At 32.6% G+C, this 16141-nt stretch overlaps 1 protein-coding gene across 3 annotated transcripts in view; it reads right to left on the minus strand.

Moving 5' to 3' along the window:
• Nucleotides 1–9191, minus strand: part of LOC129004987 (inactive rhomboid protein 1-like) — a 278942-nt gene extending 269751 nt beyond the window's left edge. For all 3 annotated transcript variants that reach the window (XM_054433719.1, XM_054433718.1, XM_054433717.1), the window contains exon 1: nucleotides 8747–9191. The gene's annotated coding sequence lies outside the window, so the exon portion shown is untranslated. The remainder of the gene's footprint in view (nucleotides 1–8746) is intronic.
• Nucleotides 9192–16141: the final 6950 nt, after the last annotated feature.

Consider the following 16141-nt stretch of genomic DNA (forward strand, 5'->3'; position numbering starts at 1 on the left):
CACCATCTTACGTGTGACGTCATCATATATTTATACTTTACACCCTCACGTGGTGGCCAAGGTATAGAGGATGTGTCATAAACCTCCCCTACGAAACATTACAGAATATTGTATAGTCTAAAATTTTTATTCTCTAAGTTAAACCCAAGTATGACTTTAAGTGGAGGAAATCGCAAACACATAGAAAAAATAAATGTATAGTTGAACCTAAAGTTTCCTGGTATGGCATTTTTACTTGGCTAAAAGCCATAATTGGCGAGACTTCCTCCACTTTACCAACTTGACCTGCAAAGGTCTATAAATGTCTTGAGAGAAGTCAATTTAACTTTAAGTTGTTGGCCCTGTCCTAATTATTGTACTTAAATTAAGAATCATGTGTGATTCGAGAGAAATTAAATGGCTTGTGAATTTATGTCAACATAACCCAAGTGAGTAACGTATCAGGCCAAGACGTCATGTTTTGCAGATATAAAAACTCGTATGAGTGTTTGTCATTTATGCCTCATAAATTATATATTATGCTATTGGTTGCCCACTCAATTGCATTATGAACTGACTAGCCTATATTAGCAGGGTAATCGTCTTTCGTCCGGAGATGATGAATGTTTGAATTGATATTCAATTATTTACCTGTTCAATGTCCCTTGACTTTGTTGGATGACGACCGGATTTGCGATGACGGTCACATCATCAGGTCGATCCTCGTAGAACGATTCGTTATAGTGTATACCGAACACAGGACACATAATATTTACAAAGTATTCAAAAAAATAACATATACATAATATATATTAAAATATACAAGAAAGGCTTTCAGATCCTTGAAACCCCTTTAATACGTCACCCATAAAAAACTGACATATTTACTGAAAATTAATCGTCAGATTTATTCTTTATTGAGTTAGGTTAAATGAGTACGTAGGATTGCTATTACAGGCATGGATTAAAGGATTAGACACTCTTTCCTCCTCCTCTTTTGTCACAGGACAGGTAAAATGTGTGTTTATTGAAATTTTCATAGTTTTGTAGAAAATATATAAATATGCTGGTTCGCTAACTGTCTCAAACGCAAGCTTACACGTTTGTACCGAATTATATCTTTCGAGTTATCGCGCCAACGGACACACACGTATACACATGATAAATTTGGGACCTCAAAACGAAAAATTAAAACAGTCCAATGGCTAGGTCTTACCATGAAGCCTACGGTAAAAGCGTATTATCTATGGGAATTCGCTAAAAACTAAAATTAATCGTCTATGCCTTCACAGCTTGAAACGCAAAACTGATCCAGCAGTCAGATTGCGTTAATATTTGTACGGCGTTTCACATAAACATTCGTTTACTTATAAAATAATATTGTTAGTTTAAATTTAATTGGACGGACAGGGTTTTTGGCCTCTGGGGACTTCAAAATGAAAAAGTAAACCAAAAGTGTACGAGTTCCAAGTGCATATGGGTTTATGTATTATCATGAGACCCACTATAGCGTACTCACTGTATGGGGAAATTCGCTAAAATACAAATATTTACCATTCAATTGTTTCTGCTCAAATTTAAGGAGACGATTCATCCAGAGAACGGTGTCAATTACGAATTACGTGAATTATGAATTACGTCATTAGAGTAGCAGACACCGTTCAGAAATACTCTGTAGTTCTACTTCATTAGATTTGGGGGGTTATGTGACGGGGGGGGGGGGGTGAGACCTAATTTGTGACTAACAAAATCGATGCCCTACTCCCACGCCCTTAAAAAGCTTAATTCTCTGGAGTTGTTTTTTTAGCCACAATATAATTGGTATGCCCTAGATATACAATTAGCACAAATAATTTTTGAATTCCAAATCAGTTCATCACACCAGACCGTAGATTTCGAATAGTAACACAACTTAACAAGCATAGTTTAAAAACGGTTTTACTTAACTAACCTAAAGATTTTTGGTAAATAAAAATCAATAATTAGTATACAGAAAACGGCCTCTAAACTTACTGGTTAGAAGAAACATGTGTCAGAATTGTCTTCGGATCGATATGATAAATATTTATTAGATGTTATAGGAAATGTTGTTCCATGGCAATAGAGGCTATTTGCCTAAAAGCATTTTTTTTTCAAAACCAGACAAGATTAGACCTTAAATTAAATCTCTTCTCTGTATTTCATTTACCACGGGAAAATATTACTACTAAACTAGTAGTACGCTTATTCCGCGCGTAACGGGATGAGTGAACATGAGCGCAGTAATGAAAGAGTCCACCCACACCTAGCCTACCGGTGTCACTGGTGAACACAATGTTATTTGTATGGGCAAATCAACCAAATCTTAGTCAACAACAATCCTAACTTCTCATCCAATAATCAACCAAAGTCATTGGTAATATACGTAATGGATTTCCAACAGTTATTGATAGGACGTAAATCCATCGTTCCTGTACAACATGTCTTTTGATTAAATGAAGCCTATTTCCATATTTGTTATGAGGCCTATCATAAACAAAACTAAGCCAAACTGAACTAATCTAACTTAACCTAATTGCCAAAGCACGATGTAAGGAATCTCCTAAAAAATATCGTATGGCTTACAATGATGATTTAAAACAACGATATCGTAATTATATCATCTAAAAATGATTAAAAATCCAATATATGTTTATCTAACTAATGAAGGGTCCCCACACTCCGGACTGTCCGCCTCAACTACTTCCATCACCACTTCTTACGTCGTGGACATGTTTCCCTCCCTTCCCATAGCGTTTTAGTATTGCAGGTACATTAACCTAACTGTCACAAAGGGCCCCCACACTCTGGACTGCTCGCCTTGACTACTTCCATCACCACTTCCTACGTCATAGACCTGTTTAATTCCCTTCCTTTAGAATTTTTTTTATTGCAGATCCATTAACCTAACTGTCACAAAGGGTCCCCACACACCGGACTGCTCGCCTTGACTACTTCCATCACCACTTCCTACGTCGTGGACATGTTTCCCTCCCTTCCTATGGCATTTTAGTATTGCAGGTACATTAACCTAACCCTCACAAAGGGTCCCCACACTCCGGACTGCTCGCCTTGACTACTTCCATCACCACTTTCTACGTCGTGGACATGTTTCCCTCCCTTCCTATGGTATTTAGTATTGCAGGTACATTAACCTAACTGTCACAACGGGTTCCCACACTCCGGACTGCTCGCCTTAACTACTTCCTTCACCACTTCCTACGTCGTGGACCTGTTTCCCTCCCTTCCTTTAGCATTTTATTAATGCAGATACATTAATCTAACTGCCACAAAGGGTTCCCACACTCCGGACTGCTGGCATTGACTACTTCCTTCACCACTTCCTACGTCGTGGACCTGTTTCCCTCCCTTCCTTTAGAATTTTTTTATTACAGATCCATTAATCTAACTGTCACAACGGGTTCCCACACTCCGGACTGCTCGCCTTGACTACTTCCTTCACCACTTCCTAAGTCGTGGACCTGTTTCCCTCCCTTCCTTTAGCATTTTATTAATGCAGATCCATTAATCTAACTGTCACAAAGGGTCCCCACACTCCGGACTGCTCGCCTTGACTACTTCCATAATCACTTCCTACGTCGTGGACATGTTTCCCTCCCTTCCTATGACATTTTAGTATTGCAGGTACATTAACCTAACAGTCACAAAGGGTCCCCACACTCCGGACTGCTCGCCTTGACTACTTCCATCACCACTTTCTACGTCGTGGACATGTTTCCCTCCCTTCCTATAGCATTTTAGTATTGCAGGTACATTAACTTAACTGTCACAAAGGGTTCCCATACTCCGGACTGCTCACCTTGACTACTTCCTTCACCACTTCCTACGTCGTGGACCTGTTTCCCTCCCTTCCTTTAGCATTTTTTTTATTGCAGATTCATTAATCTAACTGTCACAACGGGTTCCCACACTCCGGACTGCTCGCCTTGACTACTTCCTTCAACACTTCCTACGTCGTGGACCTGTTTCCCTTTAGCATTTTATTATTGCAGATACATTAATCTAATTGTTACAATGGGTTCCCACACTCCGGACTGCTCGCCTTGACTACTTCCTTCACCACTTCCTACGTCGTGGACCTGTTTCCCTCCCTTCCTTTAGCATTTTATTATTGCAGATCCATTAATCTAACTGTCACAAAGGGTTCCCACACTCCCGAGTGCTCACCTTGACTACTTCCTTTACTACTTCCTACGTCGTGGACCTGTTTCTCTCCCTTCCTATAGCATTTTTAGAATTGCAGATACATTATTCTAACTGTCACAAAGGGTTCCCACGCTCCGGACTGCTCGCCTTGACTACTTCCTTCACCACTTCCTACGTTGTGGACCTGTTTCTCTCCCTTCCCATTGCGTTTTTAGAATTGTAGATACATTATTATAACTGTCACAAAGGCTTTCCACACTCCGGAGCGCTCGCCTTGACTACTGCCTTCACTACTTCCTACATCGTAGACCTGTTTCCCTCTCTTTCCATAGCATTTAAGTATTACAGATATATTAATTTAACAGTCACAAAGGATTTCCACATTCCGCACTGCTCACCTTTCCGCTTCCTTTACCACTCTCTACGTCGTGGACGTATTTCCCCCCTCTTCGCATAGCAGTTTAGTATAACTAAAATCTTTGAATTTTTAATATTCAATGCCAACATTAAATTGAATAATGTATAAAGCTGCTTTGTTCTAAATATATACATATATATTTTTAATTTAAAGGTGAATTTTAATACTGAATATAAACGGTATATAACTGCCGATAAATATTGTAAAGTTCAATTTATTATTCAGAAAGTTGTGAAATTTAATTAACTTAAACAACATTATTCTGAAACCTGTGAAATTATAATGATATATATTCATAGACGCCAAACTGTTTACTCCATGAATAAAATAGCTTAGAGTAAAAGTCGTTCTCTCTGTCTTAAGTAGACAACAAAATTGTTGGTCGCAAAACGTAAACAAATAAGAAGAAGAAGAAGGTAGCTCCTAATGTTATTCTTATGGGACAAATTTAAAAATGTTTTTAAGGTTTTTATAATTACTACTGAACGGAATCGTCTAGAATTTTAATGAGGTCTTCCCACTGGTGTCATAATTATTTGTGCAAAATTTGAACGCTATAAGTGCAACGGTTCTTGAGTTTTTGGTGCGAACACACTCACGGACTCACAGACAAGCGGACAACTTTTCTCCGACTCCGCTATACACGATACATAGATTCGTTCACTTCGTTCACTCATCTATAATTGTTCAGAAGTTCCATTGTCAGCTTCTCGACGAAAAAATAACAAAGAACAGCAAAACCTAAATCTTCAAATAAAACATTACTATTTAGTAAATATTTTTTATTATTTTAAAGTGTAGAGGTCCATAATATTACATATAACCTTTTACTTATCAAACGTATCCAGCGGGTTTTTATATAAACACAAAACGTGAAGGTAATAAATGTGTGTACTGTGTAGGCCTAAATCTATTAGGAATATATGTTATATGGTTTTTAAAATTTTTATCAAAACATATTTTGAAGCTATTGATTGCAATTAAAGTTCAAGGTTTCATTCGATGCAAAATTATTGGAAATTCAGATTAAAAATGTACTTTGAAGATTTATATGGTTTTTATAATTTTTATAAAAACATATTTTGAAACTATTGATTGCAATTAAAGTTTAAGGTTTCATTCGATGCAAAATTATTGAAAATTCATATAAAAAATGTACCTTAAATATTGCTGGAACATTTTGTTTAATTAGACTATTCGTGCCAATCTAATCCCCACCCGAATGTGTGTTTGAGAAATTTAATTAGTCGCAATTGAATTAACTGCTTAGTACTGCTGATGTTGTTAAATAAATTTAAAACTATCATTGGAAATACCGGTAATTATTACAATTGAACAAATACCCTGGTGTGATATACGGTACTCTGTTTAAGAAACAAGACAATTTTTTTTAGTAAAAAAAGTTTAATTGGACAGAAATATGTTTTGAGTTGTGAAACAACAACAACAAAATTAAGATGAAAATAAATACTCACACTGCACTTTTTGGTAAACTTTTTATCACGCACAGGTCATTGTGACCCAAGTGATATTTTTATTTGATTCATGTAATGCTGCAAAATAATTTGTTGTAAATAAAGAAGTTCTCCCTCTCAGTAATGTACTAAACATTGACTTAAGCTGATTTAAGGGTCGTAAAACCACAAGGATATAATTAATATATTGTGTTACATTGAACAAATGGGAATGGTAGCATTAAATAAATACTTTTCGTGACAAAAACATTATAAATATATTTTATTTATTTATACTAAACAAAACCATCAGTGTAGTTGAATCATTTGTATACATTGAATTAAATGACTTCAATTCCAACTCTTGGCGTCAAATATGAAAGTAGTAGCCTAATGAATTGGAAAATATTCTAACAGTTAACAGTGTGCTGGAAAAATATCCCAAACAGTTACAAGAGCGTTTAACGTTTTATGAACTTTTAAATTTCCTGCAACGACCAACTAAATGGATTAAACAATGTCACAATGTCTTAATTTAAGGAGGCAACTAAATTTTTATTTCAAAAATAAAATCGATAACTAGCCTATTTATCAGTTGAAAAGAAATAGCATAGGAGATAGGTAAAGTTATCAGTAATTTGAAAATAGTTTACCCTTAAATATAAGATTGAAAAATATTATATAAGTAGTAGTTGATGAATTGGCAAAATGTTTTTGCTAGAAGGTTGCTAGCAAAATTGTCATCCAAACAATCCGGAATATAGAATAACTTCATCTCCGTAGGAATTAACTAACAGCACAGTTAAAAATTTACCTAAAAAAGTCTGTAATAATATTATGTCCTCTTTAGTGAATTTACCTTATACGAAATAAGCTTTTACCATATCCTAGGTTTCATGTGAAGGCCTGCACTTAGGACCGTTTTAATTTTTAGTTTTGAGGCCCCCAAAGATAAAAACCACCATCCATTATATTTAAAAAAATTAATGTATATTTAACCAACACACGGTTTACTGTATACGAGTTTACTTCAACCAGGACGTGATTGAGCCATGCGAACGAGATAATCTTGAAAATTAAGAATTTAAACGGGGCAAAGCCCGCGGGTTACAGCTAGTATATTCATAAACCAGCAAATTACAACAGTTTACTTTTTACATGGGAATTTGAAATTTACAGTTAGGCCTAGTTGTAAATTCTCTCCAGAAGTGTTAATCCTGCAAAACGCTTCAGTTATAAAATAATTTGTTTTGTGGAGCTATATAAAAAGGTTTTAATAAAAATTCGGAATTTTGTTGTTTTAAGGGTAACAATTGAAAACTATTTGGTAACTTCCAAATTGAATCAATATCTTCCAATAAAGGCTTTTGCATTTCAATTTTTGTGTTCTACATACCTAGTAGCAAACCCACTTGCTCATTTTATGGATGTTATTTAAACTGGGCGTGTATGCAGGCCTACAGTGTAAATTTCCTTCTATTACCGGTACGAATTTGAACTAATAACTTCTTAAATAACTCTTAACTTTAGAAATTCCCTCAGTCCAAAGTATTGACGTGGCAGGTGAAGGTGATGATAATAGTATATGAATGAAGAATTTATCAAAAAATGTTAACTTATATTGAAGTCACTTAAAACATATTTAAAATTAAAATTTAAATAACTACAAAGATTTCCAAATCCGCTAATAGGGGAACCAAAATGTAATTTATAGGCCTAATCAAAATATTATGGATATAATTTCATACTTGGTATTCAATTTGGTGTAGACGTCAAATTTGTAATGTACATAGCAATTCCCGAGGCTGTAGGCCTATAATAATAAATATGAAATAATAATCTGAAAATAGTTTGGGCTATATGTTCTGTGGCGTAATGAATTTAGGAAAACATTAATTATGCGAAGAGATTTTCTGATTATTTGTCAATACCGTACCTAATAAATAAAAATAAAATTATGTAGACTAGACATTGAAGTACGTAATAAAGTGATGCAAACTTCAATGGTGATTGAGCATAATTGAAATATCAAAAATAAGTGCACAGATAAAAAAAATATCATTACACAATCACTATTCAACTAACTTAATCGTGATTTTAAAACTTTATTACAAATTTTACAATAGAAAACCAAATGAATAAAATCCCGGTTCGCAAATTATTACAATGAGAAAATATTATATCAATCAAGTTATACCTAAGAAAAACAATTTTGTATTACACTATAAGTTAACAAGAATCTAAACCTTTACCCAGTCTACATTAGATTCTAAACTACCAGTTAATTGTAAAATACATTGTTTAAAATTAGATTGATCACATAATAAAAGTAATTAAAGCTTAAAATCACCAGAAATATAAAATTTACTTTTACATTTGTAACAAAATTGTAAGAAACTGCATCATGATTGCGGACTAACCTATCCACCAATCGATAGCAGCCAAGTAAACATGGAACCACACCTATGGCAAACATTGGCCAATTCGTGGAATATAGGGCTACAAAACGGGATACAAATTTGTAAACAATGGTGATTGATACAATAAACTACCTCAAATGTGCCAAATTTCCACCCTAAAGCCACTGAAGTGCTGCGCCCTTTCAAAATGGTGGACCCTAAACCCGTACCATCTTGCGGCTTTTCAACCTTATTTTGTATTAAAATATTGAAAGCACGTACAGTATATGTATTCATTAAAATTCCCTTACCTTACAGAAGTATATCCTGTATTTTCCAGAATGATAGGGTTCACAACACTTTGAAATTCACTCACTTATTTCATTTGGTAATCTCCCAAAACGAGTAAACACTGGAATTTTAGTTAATTTTGAGTTAAATTGTAAAATTTAAAACGATGTTTTCTCGACCTACCGTTTCGCTACGGAACCAAATCGATAAATTAATTAATCGCAATTCTACTAAATTATAACACAACCACTTAAATCACTAAATAAACCCGATTACAACTAAAACCGGTGACAGGATTCCACTGCACAAATACAAATCGATAGACACTTAACGATGTAATCCATACAGCACTGGACAACAATGAAATCAGCTGGTAATGCCAGTCAGTTTTACCAACAACATAAAATTGTAATTTTTCACCACACAGTAGATCTTTCCTCGACGAGCTGGCAGTCGTCTGCTAGGTTGTGACATGCGCATCGCGCAGCATTCTGGGTTGGAGACTAAACTCTCAGACCCAGACGTACCGAGCACAAGACAATCAATACACGATCTAGCACGGGCGAAAATCAAAATCGCATGGTATAAATGACATACTTTGTATTGTTTTTGTCTCAAAATATACATCCAAGCGAAACACTACTTTAATATTAGGCCTATGTTTAGAGCAGTAAAGCAAACTGGATTCGGGACCGTTAAGTTTGTACGTTTTGGATTTGTAAAATCAGATTTAAAAAAGGGTTTTACTTGTAGTTATTGTTTTATTTAACTGCGCAATGTTTTGCCAATCAATTATTATTGGAATTCAAATAAAATATTGGAAATGAACTGTTTTGAGTTATCAATTATTTTAAATTCCTGCAATATTTGTTCGATTGGTTGATTACGAAAAATAATTAATTTTAAAATCGTGTTTATATATTTTTATCATGCTTTATGGCCTTTTAATTATATTTATGTTAAAATATTGTAAAATTTATAGATTGCTTTAGTTTGTTTTAAACTTTTTAGAACATCTTGCACTGGGATCAATTTTCAATTTAGTATTCACTGCTCCATGAGAAATTCTATATTTGTATATTTTTCTTAGTACAGTATTGATTTTCTCTTTGTTAGCTAGTGGTCAATCACCAGCTCATGTTTTTCAAGTTAGATTTAAATGTTGTATTGTTATTGAATTTGCGTATTGTTCAACTTTGAACAGATTGTAAATTAAATCAGTTGAAAAAGTATTGTTTTTACAGAGAAACCTATAGGCCTAGTGACGTAAAATATTTTAAAAACACTTTGCTCAACTATGTTTTACTTCAACGCTCAATTACACTCAAAAGTCTCCTATCATAGCCTGAATCAATATACTCCAATTTATATTTGTTATCATACTTGAAAATTAGCTGAACATTTCATTTAAACTTATGTTTAAACATGTTTTATCCATTGCGCGTATTATTTTTAACAATTCAGTATAGTTCCTGTAGTTTTACAAACTGTGAATTTTTACAATTGTATTTTTTTAATAGTTCGATAGTTTTGAACTGCTGTATGTAATTTAGTTAGACTAAAACACAAACTATGTAACAGTTTGCCAAAATCTTGGTGAAAAGTTTTGCCGACATAACCTTCAAAATGTATTACAAAATATGAATACTCAACACGATATCCTTCACATTTTTGTAAAAATTACTTCTGTAGTTCACTTTCAATGTTCAAGTTTTGGTCTAAATGCACCGTACCATAATAATAGTAGATTTTTAAGGAAGGAAATTCAAAATTTTCCAAAGTTCTCCCTCTACACTCTAGGTTCTAAATGGTATAACTTTTACTAAACAGTACGTGGACTATTTAAAACAACTTGCCGTAGGAAATCTTTGATTCAAGATGTTACGGCTTTGACATTAAATTGCTAAATTCACCGTATTTCAATTATCGTAGCCTAAATGTTTTAAATATTTGATGAGCTACATATAATATTTTGAGAACGAGCGAAAATACCAACTGTAATGAAAACCAATAAATTAACAGAAGGATTAAAAACTAGACTGTTATCAAATTAGTATTAAATATAGTATTAAATATATACACTATAGTATATTAGTATATTAAATATATATAGTATTAAATACTATATAAATGTAGTAAATATTATAAACCATTTTTTTTTGTTAAAAAAGCATTTTATGTTTTAAAACATAATTTTTTTGCATGTAGGTAAAGGTTTTTTATATTCTCAAATAATTTTTGAACAGTTAGTAATGTTTAAAGTGTTCACTTTAAATCTAAAAATTGCCGATTCGACTAGGACCTACATCAAATGACGGTTTCTTACAAAAGGTAGGCGTTAGTAACAGGACCATGGTTTTGAACGAAAATAAAGCCAATAGCATTAACATTAGGAAAATAACCAAAAAAATGCAAAGGTCAGCGAAGGTGTATGTGAAACGCCGTACAAATATTAACGCAATCTAACTGCTGCATCAGTTTTGCGATTCCACTTTTGAAGGCGCAGTTCGTGCTGTGTGTTTAGACCGATGGTTTAGACGATGGTGTTCCGTTTTATTATTATTATTATTATTATTTTTTTTTACTAAAATCTTTGGCTATCAATACAATAATCCAAAAAACTTCAGTATCCAATAGTCAATGCTAAAATATTAAAAACCATAATTTTTTTTATTATTCAGCAGCATAATGTATTAACACAATTTAATCGACACAGTTGTACAATATTTGCTTAGCTTTTGAGTGCATAGATTTAGATTATCTACAAACCTAAATACAGTGCTTTACTGTTTATCGATTCAGAACACATTTTTTAAGTTTAGACTTTCTGTTAGGTGTTTCATTAAGGTCTGTGAAGTTATCAAATATCTATATTAATTTTCTCATATTGTTACGTAAATTTTATGATTCTAAACTATCCTTTAATTAATTTGAAAATAATAGTTTGAACCCTTAATTTTTTCATGATGAAATGTAATAATGGTGTTAAAGAGGAGAAATCGTAGTTAAACTAGTTTTTATTGCAAACGAATATTACTTAAAATTTTACAAAAGTATACTATTTGTAAAAAAACCATGGAAGCAGCAAATATTTCATGGATGACATTACCCAGTTTGTAGAAAATACTTTACAAAATATAAAAAAAATTTAACTTTCTTTAATAATGTGTGATTTTTCTTTAAACATCCTCGTCCAGTGGTTGGTTTAAAAGTCCTTTTAAACACACTTCACAAATAATTTACATTTGTCTCTGGCACATGGTTTTTTTTATAAGGTTTTACACTTAAATTCTTGGTCTTGGCATCTTTTTGTCCAAGGCAAACGGTGCGCCTTTGCAATGGGAGGCTGGATCAGTGGACATGGACTTTTCAATCCAATTGGTTTACAGATACAAATTTTTTTGGCAAAATTTCAATACAACTATCAAAATTATAAATAAAAAAAGTTATGAAGTTAATTATACTAATTATGCTAGTAAAACCATAGATAAAACATCCATGATAAAACTGAGCCACTACTATGGGCACGGGATTATGATTTGTGCATACAATATCTATCACTGTTACTCTCATGCTAACTGATTATGAAGGATTGTGACAAGCTAATGGGAGAAAGGATGCATCAATTACCTGAGACCGTTTATTTTGATACAGCCTACAAAAATTCATGTACAAATTATTTTAGATTCCTAAAATAGCTTTATGGTACCATTCAGACTTATTTAAAATTAAATGAATTACAAGTATGAATTTGTTTACTCTTTAGTTAAAATAAGAGACTATATGATAAATCCCAGATAAGTTCATCTCAATAAACCGATCCTCAATAACCTCAATCTAAATCAAACACAATAGGTATAATTTATTTGCCTTTGAAAATAAATAAAATTTTAAAATGGTAATTCCCATAGAATTTCTCGTCTTCAGCTCCATAAAAAACTAAGAATAAAAGAATAAAGACAAAACCATGATCTGAAAGCTATTAATCAAGACTTAGCAAAATTGTGTTTTTCATTCGTTTGTAAAAAACAAACTCTGTTGATATTGGACATTTTTTTTCAATTTTTATTGGTAACATGTTGTATAAACAAAATTACATACTTGTCATAGAAGTTTGAGGACAATTAGATAACAAAACAGTTATTTTTCTTTCAGACACAATCCAAATTACAATAATAGAGACTTTATTTACCGTTCATATTCACAATTACCTAAATAACCCAAATATTTACCATCCTTAGCCTAGATTTCACTAAAATTTTTTTATTTTATGAATTTTTAAAAACTGCTACTATACATCCACATATTATTGAAGCTTTCTCTAACCAATTTTTAATTTATAGTAATTTGGAGACAAAATGATTTTTTTCTTTACAACAAGAAAATTGTATCTTTACTCTAGTCGCACTCAATGTTCATCCACCCCAGGGCTACCCCTGCATCCACCCCCTTAGTTTTAGAGGAGTCACATATTTTAATCTAGATTTTGGAAAAGTTTCAGTTAAACTAACAAATTATATACAGGGTGTTCATTTGACAACTTTCCATATCTGTTGTGTGCAAAGGTGGGGCTTTTAACACTTGTTTGTTCTCATTTCCCCCTAATTTGGACATGCCAAATCCAATAAAATTATTTTCAATTTTGAAAAATGCCCCAAAAGGGCCCAATTTGGGGTAGGGGTGCTTTTTGAGAAATTTTCAAATGTAAACATGGGTTGTGTGATACACCAATTTAAAGGTCTAATCACCCCGATCATTTTGGTGCAAAAAAAGTTTAATTATCTTTAACCGTATTTACAGGGTGGGTCATAACGTTTTAAAAAAGGACTTTGAAGTTAAATACCGTATTACCCTAACTACCGAACGGAACAGCGCCAAATTTCTTTCCAAGCTTATTCGTGAGCTACTCTTTAAGATAACTTGTAGTAAGGGCATTTTCCATGTTATTTTCTAATTTTAAAAAAAATCTCAAATTTTAAGAATAAAAGAAGCTGAAAACTCAAAATTCTTAAATAGCAAGGTATAACAAATTTCATACCACGTGAAAGGTCCTTTTTTAACAAACATTTTACATATTTAAGTTTTCTTTCTATCTCTTACTGTTTAAAAATTGCAGTAGAAAAACATAATTTTCTATGGTAAAATTGTAACTAGTTTTCTAATAAAACAGCCAAAATTCGTCTCTAGACACATTAAATGGTACAATAACTGAAGGAAACAATTCATAATTATTTTTAGGCAGATAGGCAAACAAGTCATTACGTTTTACTTTGTGAAAAACAAGTTTTATAGCTGATGAGAAAACCCCAAGCGTGGGCCGCTTTCTGTAGTACCATTGACTAGTCAATGGTAGTACTAATTTCAAAAGTACCATTTCCTGTAGTACCTAATCAAATATGGTGTAAACTTAAAAAAATAGACTTTATTTTTACTTATTGGTCAGAACAAAAGTGTTCCAGGATAACTGCAAAGTGTTCAACAATAGATATCCAGGTATAACCTTGAGTCATATGGCTGTAAATGATTTAGTTAGGAAGTTTTCTGAAACTGGCTCAGTTACCAATGAGAAAAGAACAGGATGAAGGGTCCAAGATGAATTCTGACACACGTAAAAGTAGTCGATCAATTTGTTATGAATCCTACTACATCGTTGAACAAAGTGCAATGTGTTTTATTAGAAAACTAGTTATAATTTTACCATAGAAAATTATGTTTTTACACTGCAATTTTTAAACGGCAAGAGATAGAAAGAAAACTTAAAAACGTAAAATATTTGTTAAAAAATGACCTTTCACGTGGTATGAAATTTGTTATACATTGCTATTTAAGAATTTTGAGTTTTCAGCTTTCTTTTATTCTTAAAATTTGAGATTTTTTAAAAATTAGAAAATAACTTGGAAAATGCCCTTACTACAAGTTATCTTAAAGAGTAGCTCAAGAATAAGCTTGGAAAGAAATTTGGCGCTGTTCCGTTCAGTAGTTAGGGTAATACGGTACTTAACTTCAAAGTCCTTTTTTAAAACGTTTTGACCCACCCTGTAAATACGGTTAAAGATAATTAAACATTTTTTGCACCAAAATGATCGGGGTGATTAGACCTTTAAATTGATGTATCACACAACCCATGTTTACATTTGAAAATTTCTCAAAAAGCACCCCTACCTCCCAAATTGGGCCCTTTTGGGGCATTTTTCAAAATTGAAAATAATTTTATTGGATTTGGCATGTCCAAATTAGGGGGAAATGAGAACAAACAAGTGTTAAAAGCCTTACCTTTGCACACAACAGACATGGAAAGTTTTCAAATGAACACCCTGTATAGTTCAAGCAATAAACCATAGGTTATTAAAAGTTTTATGAGAGATGGCAAAAAAATGTGCTCAACTTTTAATCTATGCTATCATACAAAACAATGAATGTCCAACAAATGTTTGCAAATAGTGTGATGTGCTGATTTTTTTGTTTAATTCCAATTCACTTATTTCAATGTTAACTTCTAAAATCAAAATTTTCATCAACTAAATTTTTATTTTTTGGGCCCTATACATAGTATATGGAGAAAGTATAGTTTTCTTAAAAAAATTTTGAGTTTTGAGTGATCTGTTTGGGTCCCCCTGAACCAAAAAAGTGGTTTTCAAAGTGATGTCTGTGTGTGAGTGTGGATGTGTACAGGGCTACAGAACACACCTGTAGTCAGATTTTGATGACACTGTACTATGGAACAAAATGGGACAAATCCTATTTCCGTAAAAATTACGGCTCAAAAGATCCATGGTATCTCCAGTTTTTTTTTTTATTTTTTAAAAATTTTTATTTTTAATGGGGATTTTTACATAAAAACCCATAAAATAACAAAAACATTGGATTTTCTCAAAAACGGCCCAAACGATTTTGATAAAAACCTGGTATATTATAGTCTTTAAATTCTGAACAAAATGGGACAAATCCTATTTCCGTAAAAATTACGGCTCAAAAGTTATTGTAACTTGTGTTATTTTCCCATAAAAAACAAAAAATTTGATTTTAGGAAAAAAACAGTTTTGATTAATATTAATTAACGTGTTATAGTCCTTGTAGTTCTAAACAAAATAGTGCAACCCCCTATTGCTGTAACAATTACGTTAAAAAAATTATGTAATTTTTCCCTACAAAATATAGTTCAAGTTAATCCCACCGCTTAGGTACCCATGATAAAGGTTGTTGACAAGTTTATGGGAGAAGGTTTGTGTCAGATTGCTGATACCATTTATTTTGTTCACTGTTATGTTTTTTTATATTAGTTAGAAACTGATAGTGATAAAATCAATGGGAAAGAAATGCACTGCTGCCTACAAGATCTAGTGTGTCTCAGTTTCTAAGTTCCAGGGTTTTCTAAAGTGCTACCTCCATTAACAGTTCCTAAAGAAATTTGTTAG

This window comes from Macrosteles quadrilineatus, unplaced genomic scaffold, assembly GCF_028750875.1.
Source record: "Macrosteles quadrilineatus isolate MER2022 unplaced genomic scaffold, UCM_ALF_1.0 Scaffold_14__1_contigs__length_3811126, whole genome shotgun sequence".
NCBI classification, from domain to species: Eukaryota; Metazoa; Arthropoda; class Insecta; order Hemiptera; family Cicadellidae; genus Macrosteles; species Macrosteles quadrilineatus.